Raw genomic sequence first — 11,644 nt, 5'->3', positions numbered from 1 at the left:
AGAATTTCTATAGCACTTTAAGTTTTGCAAACTTAATTTTATCCTCACAACCACCTTGGGAGCTAAGTATTATTATTATCATTCCCATTTTACAGATGAGGAAACAGGCTAACTGATTTGCCTCAAGGTCACATAGCTAGCAAGTGTCTGAGGTCACATTTGAACTCAGGTCTGCTTGACCCTAGGTCCAGTGCTCCATCCCCCCTCCAGTTATCCAACCAATGCAGCTGTATTGTGGGTACCCCAGCTTTCATGCCCTAACACAGTACTGTAAGGTGACTTTTCTCTTATAATGCCTAAAGACCAAAGGCAAAATTGCTGTTTCCTATGAGGTTCTATAATCAGTACTTGTTTACTTAGAACTCAATACACAGCCTGGCCCTACTTCCTCCACTCTTAGGCTGGAAACTGTCAATTAACTTTTACTAAGCATCTACTCCATGCAGGATGAGGGGCAGAGTGTATAGCTGAGTGGATAAACAGTGGGGAAGAAATGAGTTCAAATCTTGGTGATATGACTGAGGAAATCACTTAACCTTTCAGTACCCCCACAGAACTCCCTAATGCTAGAAGTAGTACAACAGGTTTTATCTGGAAAGGGAGGAGTTCTTTATAGAGTTGTTTATACCAAGGAAATCTCAAACACTGGGCTGGGAATGGAACACAAAGACATGCCCACAAGGTGCTTATATTCTACAAAGAGAACATGTATCCACAGATGAATATAATAATCTTCTCGCCTTATTTTTTCTTTTCCCCATAGCACAATATTCAGTACATAGTGGGCACAAAGCAATATTGTTTAGTGAGTATAACATGAATTATGCCACTTTAAGATCTGTCCAGATTGGTGCCATTGCACAGGGATGGCTCGCCACTCCTGGAGGTCTCTGAGGTGTAGATTTTCAACCATAAAGTCTGATGCCCATGATATCAGTATTGTGACCAGCATTTAGCACAGTGCCTGACACAAAGTAAATGCTTAATAAAGGTTTACTGACTGACTGACCATTTGCAATAGGTTTGGGTTTCTGTCATTTCCACCAGGGTCCCTGTCCTAAGAGCTAAGCCTGTTATTTCCCCCTGGCAATGTGTCAAAGTGCATTTGTCTTTGGAAGACTAAAGTTTGGATGGAAGAGTGAAGCGGAGAGCTGCATATTTTTGGTTGCTTTTTTTTAAAAAAGCTGGGGGAAAACCAATGGATGAATTTCTTATGGTTAGCCTCTTCTATAAAGAAGGTTGATTTTATTCATCTGTCTGTACAGAGACCACAGACAAATAAAAGTGATGTATGCAGCTCTACCAGGCAGGGATTGCAATAGGCCTTTTCGATCAAGGATGATCTCTAAAATTCTCAGATTCTATGAATAACCTGAAAGGACGACATCATATGAAAACACGGGCAGTGAGAGTCCTCCGGGTGCCCTTCATCTTTGCAGACTCAGGGTCAATGGGACAGAAAACATCAAAGCCTGCCAAAAGTCAATACGAGATGTAAAAGTAGGGCAATTTTCACTGGACTAAATTGGCATCAAAACCGGCCTCCTGGGCACACCCTGTGAAAATGCTGTTACTGTTCTTCACCCCATAGCTGGCAAAGTCCTCAAACAGTTGACTTCCTCCCCACCTATTTCTGATGCCCCCCACCTCTGCCTCCTCAGATCCCTCAAGTACCGACAGAGCAGGTGATTTTAGACTATTTAGCATGCTGTCCAAGACATGGGGCGGAAGGTCTGAGCCAGGTCCCCTCCTGAATCCATCAGAGATATACAGTAGCTGTTTTACATCAGCCCTGAATAAGCAATCATGTGAGTCATTATTTCTGCCTCATCATGGACCTGAAAATGTATCCTCAGACTAAATCAAACTGGGCAGGAAAGATATGCCATCAGTACATCCCCTCCCTCTCCTACTTTCACCAACCCCCTCTGCCGTTCCCAAAAGGAAAAGGGGGTTCATTACTCTAGATTCTAAACCATTATATTTTTAGAGAGCCCCAACCCACCTATTCTGGGGGGCTGGGAGGGGAGACAAGAAGTTAGTCATTACAATGTTGCACAAATTCCCATCTCAGAAGCTGATGCTCAGTATTTCATATCCAAGCTGTTTCCAAAATAAGAGAACCCACCCACACACCCACTAAGTATTTTTAAATCCATTGAAAACCACAGACAAAATGAAGGGCTGCAGAATGATTTGGGCTTCAAATTTGACAAAGGAATAGCTACTAGCCTTTGGTCATTTTTTTTATATTTAAAAAAAGTCCAGGGTTATGAGGCTGGGTGGGGGTAAGAGGGAAGGCTGGTACAAGGGTGTCTCCAGTATCATTTCTTTTACTTCACTGTGATATTGAATAAAGGGAGGTTACTTCCTCCTCCAAGCTTCTAACAAAGCCAGCTTCTGCAGTTTGCTTCCTCTGCCCCTGGGGTTCAAGGCCCCTTCTCCTTGTGACTCCATCCTTAGGTGGAGTCAGCTTTCTTCTTTATCACGAAAACGGTTTCTCCTAAAGAGCCATTGTGGACACAGCACATTCTCTTGGCAAGACTTCTTGAGTGCAGCAGAGACTGGACCAGGGGTGGAGAAACCTGCAGCCTTGAAACCACATGTGGCCCTCTAGGTCCTCAAGTGCAGCCCTTTGACTGAATGCAAAGTTCACAGAAGAATGCCACAATAAAAGAATTTGTCTGTAAAACTTGAACTGTCAAAAAGCCACACCCTGAGGCAGCTAGGTGGCACAGTGATTAGAGCACTGGCCCTGGAGTCAGGAGGACCTGAGTTCAAATTCAGTCTCAGACACTTAACACTTACTAGCTGTGTGACCTTGGGCAAGTCACTTAACCTCAATTGCCCTGCATTCCCCCCTCAAAAAAAAGCCACACCCAAGGACCTAGAAGGCCACAGGTTCCCTACCCCTGACCTAGACTATTACAAGTGATGAGGATAGATGCCAAATTGTAAATCTATAGATAATTACAGGCCCTAAAGCTGGACAATCTTACTTATGTTCTTTTATTGTGAGTCCTCTGATCAGGTGCTTCTGTTTACCTACCCAAAGCCTGCCTGTTCCTCTTCCAGTATCACTTTCTACCTCCAATCTTACTATGCTATTAATGCAATTTTGTTTCAGGATACTTGAGCTCTTATGTATTCATGAACAAACAGCCCATTATTTGATCATTTTGTTTACATTCTTTATGTATAGACTTCAGCAAAGAAATAGTCTGTTATTTTACATATCTATGTGTATAGACTCTAGCAAAGATAAGAATGCTATCATTCAAAGGCAGAGGAGGGAAGGCAACAGTGAGGCCATACAAGCCCCAATATTCCCTTGGAGAAACATGAGCAAGATGGAGATGGGGTGATCCTGGCATAATCACAGCTGATTCACCAAAGACAAGAAAATACTAACCCTGTAATAATAGACAAAGCATGGGATGGGGAAGGAAGAAGGCTTTGGAGACAAGACACAGAGAAAGAGACACAGAGAGACGACGGGGACACACACACATACAGACCCAGCTCTCTCACAAATTTGCTTGAACAAATGATTTAACCACTCTTGAACTTTGATTCCTCATTTGTAAAATTGAGGAGTTGGATGACATCATTTTAAAGGTTCTTTCTAGATTTAACTTTGTAATTCTATGCTTTTCTGTCTGGTGTTTTCCTTCTCTTTGCCTTTAAAATTCCTTACCATCTTTTGAAATCCAACTAAATACCGTGTCTTTCTCCAGGAATAACTTTTCCATTTGGACCTCAGATAGCATTTTGTCTTCAAGCTCTCTACTGAATTTATGGAAAATCAAGTATTATATTGCATATACTGATATCATCTGTCTTTGCTAAATCACTTTAGGATTGGCTAAGAAGCTGAAGGCATCTAATCCTGAGAGAAGACTCTGGGAGGACACACAACCTGTCTTTGTGGACACAAAGAGTTACTATCATGCAGAGAAGGGATGACTTGTTCTGTTCAGTACCAGAGGGCAGAACTAGGGGCAATGGGTGGAAATGGCAAAGAGGAGAATGTAGTTCAATAATAGGAGACATTTCCTAACCTCAGAACTATGCATAAGTGGAATATGCCTCAGGTGTTTGGAAAGAGGCCAGATGACCATGGCTAGAGGCACCTTGTATAGGAATCTATTTTGGATATGAGTTAGACTGGATGGTTGTAGAGAGTCCTTTCAACTCTGCAGTCCTATGATTCTGTCCTCCCAGGGAAAAAACCTCCCCCCCCCCCCCCCCCCAATCACATTTCCCATCAAGTCTCTAGCAGAGTGCTCTGTAGACACTGAAACAAAGAGTATGGGGGAGGGGGTGGATGCTATGAAATTAGGTTGGAGTCACATTATGGAGAGTCTTGAATTCTGTGTCTGGCCAGAGTTTGTATTTCATCCTACTTGGAAAAGGAAGGTATAGAAGATTTTAAAGGAGGGTGGTGACAAGGTGAGACCTAAGCCTTAGGAAGTTTATTCTGGAAGCTTGTGGAGTTTGCTTAGAAAGAAGAGACTGGAAGCAGAAGCACCAATTAGGAAATTATTGTAACAGTGTAGAAGGTGAAAAAGGCTAAAAATAAATAAAAACATAAGAGTCACATTATAGTAAGGTTCCAGGGTATGTAGCCTGATTCTGCCATTTGGTATCAGGAGATACCAGGTAGACATAGAAGAGGAAGGTAATTGTCTGTGTTCCTTCCTTTCTAGAGATTTTGCCCTTTATTCAGAACCATGCTTAGAAGGAATAAAGAGATAGAGGTTAGAGGGATCCAACTCAATTTAACTCCATAAACTCAAGTTCAGAAAAATTGAGAACTCAACTCAATTTAACACAGTAAAAATCAACTAAGTGATACTTAGGGACAAGGTACTGGCCTGTGTGGGGGAGATAATACAAAGACAAAAACAAGCAGACAAACAAACCCCCAGACCTTGCCCTAAAAGGAATTTAAATTTCAGGAGCTGGGAAACATGGCTATGCTCAAGAAATACTACCCGTGTTTCCCCGATAATAAGACCTATCCTGAAAATAAGCCCTCCCCTTACTATGTAAGATTCCTCTAAAATAAGCCCTCCCCCGAAAATAAGCCCTATTGAGATTGCTACTGTAGTGAAAGTGATCCCCTGTGCTATACGCTACATTATGGTACCCTCCTGTATGCACCGTTTCCCCCCCCCCCATGAAACACACGCCCCACTCCGAGCTGCATCCAATCAGAGCTGCAGCAGTGAGCGCGTCATCCTGTTCTTCCCCAGTGATTTGCTAATTGAATAAAGGTACATTTTTTTTGTTCACATTTACCTGTTTATTAAAATTGCTGTCAATGTTCATTAAAATAAGCCCTCTGGTGTTTTTCTGTCCAAAAAAATTAATAAGACAGTGTCTTATTATCGGGGAAACAAGGTAGTAGTGCAACTTTTACACCTCTACCCAATCGGTATGATGCTAGAAGAGGTTACTCATTTGATAATTTACTAAAACTCCTAGTACATGAAAGAGAGAGACAGATATAAGACAAGACCAAGGCTTAAGGAGCTCACAGTTCTGTAAGGGGAAAGACATGCACTCAATTAGTATCAAAAAAAAAGAAAGAAAGAAAAAGGTATATGTGAGAGGGCTACAGAGGTAAAATGTTGCATATAATTTCAGATAAGGTCACTGTATCATTAGTGTTACTTAACTATTTTACATCGTTACATTTTTAACTTAATTTTTAAAAACTTAACTATTTTATACTGCTACATTATTTTTAAACTTTTAAAAACTTAACTAGTTTGTATTTACATTGTTACAAGACCTCTAACAAAAGCAATTGCTACATGTATTAGTTTTACTTTGTTACAAGAGACAAAGGGGGACCAATCTGTGAATGTATTACTTTACTTTGTTACAAGAAACCTCTAATGAAGGACGAGCAGTCTAAGTGTGTAATGTAAAAAGAAAACATATCATTAAAACTAAATGTAGCCCCCACACGTGTAGAACAGGGAGTGCAGATAAAGGGAAACGAGAAATTTGAGGCTAGGAGAGATCATTTCACTGAGAAAAAACCCTCATGGGGCAGTTGGAGGAGGCGAGAGACTTCAGTTTGGATGATCTGTGTAAACGTTGCAGTACATAGTAGAGACTACGTGACCTAATAGAAAAGATTAAGGACAGAAATATTTTAATTGTCTTACTCTCAGCTTCAACTCTGACTTGGCAGGTTGCTTAATACATCATTGCTCCCATTTTTCACCTATCACCTGCACATCTAAACTCTCCCACAAGTTCATGAGATCACAACCTAGGTTGGAAGGGACCTCAGAGGCATCTCATCTAATCTTCTCTTTTACGGATGAGGAAACTGAGGCCCAGAGAGATTACAACAATTCATCGCAGGTCACACACACAGCAAGAGATGTAACTGGAGCTCAAACCCAGGTCCTCTGTCTGCAACAAGCAACCTCTGTCTGGTGTTTTTAGCTCCTTTGGGGGAAAACGCTACTGAAACACCAGGATTTATTTTATTATTGAGAATCTCTTGAGGTCTGCAAAAAGGCTATCTTTCAGAAAGATAATTGCACGCAAAAATGACAGTGGAAAATTATTATATAAAGTAAGTTTACTCAATGATACATGCATTCACACTATATATATATATATTCAGCAGTCCTTTTAAAAAATTTATTTTTAGTTTTCAACATTCATTTCCACAAGATTATGAGTTATAATCCCCCCCCCATCTTTTCCCTACCCCCACCCCAAAATAGCAAGCCTATGGAATACCCCTTCTCCCAATCTGTTCTCTCTTATATCCTCCCCCATCAGCCCCCTAACTTTCTAGTAGGGCAAGATGGATTTCTATACCACAGTGCCTGTATATTTTATTTCCCAGTTGCACATAAAAAAACAAAACAAATCAAATCTTTTTTTAAACATTTGTTTTTAAAACTTTGAGTTCCAAATTTTTTCCCTTCTTCCCTCCTTACCCACCCCCACTGGGAAGATAAGCAATTCAATATAGGTTGTACATGTGTAGTTACCTAAATCATTTCCATAAGTACTTATATTGTGAAAGACTTTTTTCATTCATATATTTCCCTTCATCCTATCCTGCCCCCCACTTATTCTATTTTCTCTTTTGACCCTATCCCTTTTCAAAAATGTGTACTTCTAACTACCCTCTCCCCCAATTTGCCCTCCCTTCTATCATCCCTCCTCTTATCCCCTACTTCCCCCCCCCCATTTTCCTGTAGAGTAAGAAACCCAATTGAGTGTGTATGTTATTCCCTCCTTAAGACAAATTCAATGAGAATTAGGTTATCCCATTCCCTTTCACCTTCCTGCTCTTCCCCTCCATTGTAACAGTTCTCTCATCTCTTTTATATGAGATAATTTACCCTAATCTATCTCTTCCTTTCTCTTTCTCCCAATTAATTCCTCTCTTAACTCTTAATTTTATTTTTTAGATATCATCCCTACATATTCAACTCATCCTGTGCCCTGTCTATGTATACATGAACATGCAAATGCCCTCACTCACATATATATTTATATACACATATACCCTTCTATACATACATATATATGTACACACACACACACACATATATATAATACACACATATATATTCCCTTCAGCTATCCTCATACTGAGAAAAGTCTTATGAGTTACAATTATCATTTTTCCATGTAGGAATGTAAAAAGTTCAACTTTAATAAATTCCTTGTGATTTCTTTGTCCTGTTTACCTTCTCATGCTTCTCTTGTTTCTTGTATTTGAAGGTCAAATTTTCCATTCAGCTCTGGTTTTTTCATCAAGAATGCTTGAAAATCCTCTGTTTCATTGAATGACCATATTTTCCCCTGTAGCATTATACTCAGTTTTGCTGGGTAGGTGATTCTTGGTTTTATTCCTAGCTCCTTTGACCTCTGGAATATCATATTCTAAGCCCTTTGATCTCTTAATGTAGAAGCTTCTAGGTCTTGTGTTATCCTGATTGTGTTTCCATAATACTCAAATTGTTTCTTCCTGACTGCTTGCAGTATTTTCTCCTTGATCTGGGAACTCTGGAATTTGGCAATACTATTCCTAGGAGTTTTCTTTTTGGGATCTTTTTTTTTTTTAAGCAATTGGAGTTAAGTAACTTGCTCAAGGTTACTCGGCCAGGTGTTTCTGGGTGGGTGCTAAGTGTCTGAGCCCAGGATTCAATCTCCAGGTCATCCCAACACTGGAGCTGGTGCTCTTACTCACTGTGCTACCTGGCCACCCCATTGGGATCTTTTTCAAGAGGCAATCAGTGAATTCTTTCCATTTCTATTTTGCCCTCTGGTTCTAGAATATTAGGGCAATTTTGCTTGATAATTTCTTGCAAGATGGTGTCTAGGCTCTTTTTTTGATCATGGCTTTCAGGTAGTCCAATACTTTTAAAATTATCTCTCCTGGATCTATTTTCCAGGTCAGTGGTTTTTCCAATGAGATATTTCACATTGCCTTCTATTTTTTTTCATTTGTCTGGATCTATTTTATAGTATCTTGATTTCTCATAAAATCATTAGCTTCCAATTGCTTAAATCTAATTTTGAAGAAGTTATTCTCTTCAGTGAGTTTTTGAAATTCCTTTTCCATCTGGCAAATTTGGCTTTTTAAGGCATTCTTCTCCTCATTGGCTTTTTGGGCCTTTTTTTTTGCCATTTGAGTTAGTCTATTTTTTAAGGTGTTCTTTTCTTTTTTAAGCAATCGGGGTTAAATAACTTGCTCAAGGTTACACGGCCAGGTGTTTCTGGGTGGGTGCTAAGTGTCTGAGCCTGGGATTCGATCCCCAGGTCATCCCGACACTGGAGCCGGTGTTCTTACTCGCTGTGCTACCTGGCCGCCCCAAGGTGTTATTTTCTTTGGTGTATTTTTGGGTCTCCTTTAGCAGGCTATTGACTCACTTTTCATGATTTTCTTGGATCATTCTCATTTCTCTTCCCAATTTTCCTCCACTTCTCTTACTTGATTTTCTTTTTTAAATTAAATTTTATATTTATTTTTAGTTTACATAATTCATTTCCACAAGATTGTGAGTTACAAATTTTTTCCCCATCTTTCCTCTACCCATCATCCAAAAACAGTGATCTCACTGTATACCCCCTCCCCCAATCTGCTCTCTCCTATATCCTCCCCCATTCCCTCCCCGACTTTCCAGTAGGACAAGATGGAGCTCTATACCCCTATATATATTATTATTATTAATAATAACAATATATTATATAATATACATATATATACACACACATATATATGCCTGTATATCTTATTTCCCAATTGCAGGTAAAATTATATATATTAAACATTTGATTTTAAAACTTTGAATTCCAGATTCTTTCCCTTCCTCTCTCATCACTCACCCTTACTGGGAAGACAGGCAATTCAATATAGGTTGTACACATGTAGCTACACAAAACATTTCCATAGTGAAAATATTTCATATTGTGAAAAATTGACTATATTTCCCTCCATCCTATCCTGCCCCCCCCCCCCCCTATTCCATTCTCTCTTTTTACTCTTTCCCTTTTCTCAAGTGTGTGCTTCTAACTTCCCGCCCCCCAACCTGCCCTCCTCTCCATCCTGCCCCCTCTCATTCCCCTTGCCCCTACTCTTCTGTAAGGTGAGATACCCTATTTAGTGTGTATGTCATTCCCTCCCTAAGCTAAATCCAATGAGAGTAAGGTCTTACTTGATTTTCAAAATCCTTCTTGAGCTCCTCCATGGCCTATAACCAATTCATATTTTTCTTGGAGGCTTTTGATACAGGAGCTCTGACTTCACTGTCTTCCTCTCGTTCCATGCCTTGATCCTTTGTTCCCACAAAAGAGATTCTGTGGTCTGTTTGTGCTTCCTGTGTTTGCTCATATTGCCAGCCAATTACTTGACTTTTGAGCTCTTTGCCACAGTAGAACTCTGCTTCCAGGATGGAGAGAGCTTTATCCCAAATAGTTGGGGTTTTCACACTGCCAGAGCTATTAGGAAGGCGCCCTCTCTACAGCCCCCACAAGCTATGGCTTACTAGCCACATACCCCAGGACCGCCACCCAAGACCACTATCCAGATCCAAGCAGGTTAAAGCAACCCCAATTACCCTCTGCATGGTTGCTTGGTCCCCCTGCAATCTGTAGGCCAGGAGCTCTGGAGGCAGCCATGGGGCGGGGCTGCACAGCCTTTGTGTCTCCTCCACTTCTTACCCTCAGGGGCAGGGCTGGAGCTTGCTCTTCTGTCCCTCTTTTCCAACAGAGTTCCACACTGACCTTTTGCTTTATCTTTGTCATTTATGGGTTGAGAAGTCTGGAAACAACCACAGCTGCTGGTGATTCACTCTCTGGAAGTCTGCTCTGGCCACTGCTGGTCAGGGCACCCCAGGGCCAGAACCGCTCAGCTCACACAGGGCTCAATGTGATAGACCTTTCCTGTCTGCCTGCCAGGCTGCCTTCAGTGGAAGATCTGTTTCTCTCTGTCTCTTTGTGGGTTCTGTAGCTCTAAAGTTTGTCTAGAGTCATTTTTTTTACATGTATTGGAAGTGATTGGAGAGGGAGCCCACACCAAGTTTGTGCTTCTGCTCCACCATCTTGGCTGTACCCCAGCAGTCCTTTTTTAAAAAAAACTGTTTTTTTAATTGCACAGGATATTACATACAAAAGTCTCAAATTTTACTTTAACCTAACAGAAGGAGAAAATTCAATAGTAATTTGAAATCTGGAATGAATTGGAACTGACTTTTGTAGATCTAGTGGACTCTGTAGTCAAAGAACCTCATTCAAATTTGAACTTTGGCACCACTTGTATAACCCCGGGCAAGAATCAGTCTCTCTGCGTCTCAGTTTCCTCATATGTAAAATGCGTTTATCTCATTCACATCTAGTTCATTCAGCTTATCAGTTTTGTTGGCATATAATTCAGCAAAATAATTTCTAAAAATTTCTCTTGTTTCTTTATGTGTTGAGAGTCTTCTTTATTTTTTGATATCAACCATTTGGTTCTCTAAGTTTATACTTTTATGATCCAACAAAAAACAAATGCTGAATGGAAGAGAACAAGTAAGATGAATAGTATGAGTCGAGTGACAACCAAGCATCACACCTAAAGGAAGACAGCAGCTACAGCAAGGTCCGCACACAGGTGACTGAGAATAAATGGCTGCATGATTTAAAAAGGGATATTAGAAGAAACGAAGCAAGTCATTAAAGAATGAAACAAATGAAACAAGATCCCTAGAGGAAAGAATTGGAAGGAAAATAGCTTAGAAGGTAGAAATAATCAAATCCCTGAAAATGTGAATGCAACAAACAGAACTCAGTGAGTCCATGAGACAACAACAACAAAAAAACAAAATAAAATTAAAAAAAATATAAAAGTAATGTAAGATACCTATCAAAACCACCAACCACCCTTGAAAAAAAGTCAAAGAAACCTAGTTCAGAATCACTGAACTCCCTGAAAACCATGGCTAAACAAAACACTAGATACTATAGTCCAAGAAATCATAAAACTGCCCAGATTGGAACCAGAAAATAAAATTAAAACAGGCAAAATCCACCAGCTATATTTTGAATGAAATTCCAAGTTAAACATATCCCCTAATTGCCAAAACTCAGAGTGTCTGAGTCAAAGATTCATTCT

General features: G+C 40.2%; 1 protein-coding gene across 6 annotated transcripts in view; it reads right to left on the bottom strand.

Annotated features, from left to right (window-relative positions):
- SEPTIN11 (septin 11) overlaps positions 1-11,644 on the bottom strand; it is a 126,692-nt gene that overhangs the window by 46,762 nt on the left and 68,286 nt on the right. The window lies entirely within an intron of this gene.

The sequence above is a fragment of the Petaurus breviceps genome, unplaced genomic scaffold (assembly GCF_028583685.1).
Source record: "Petaurus breviceps papuanus isolate PSGF00001 unplaced genomic scaffold, PetGlider_PUasm1.0 126, whole genome shotgun sequence".
Classification (NCBI taxonomy): Eukaryota; Metazoa; Chordata; class Mammalia; order Diprotodontia; family Petauridae; genus Petaurus; species Petaurus breviceps.
This window is presented reverse-complemented; position numbering and strand designations above follow the sequence as displayed.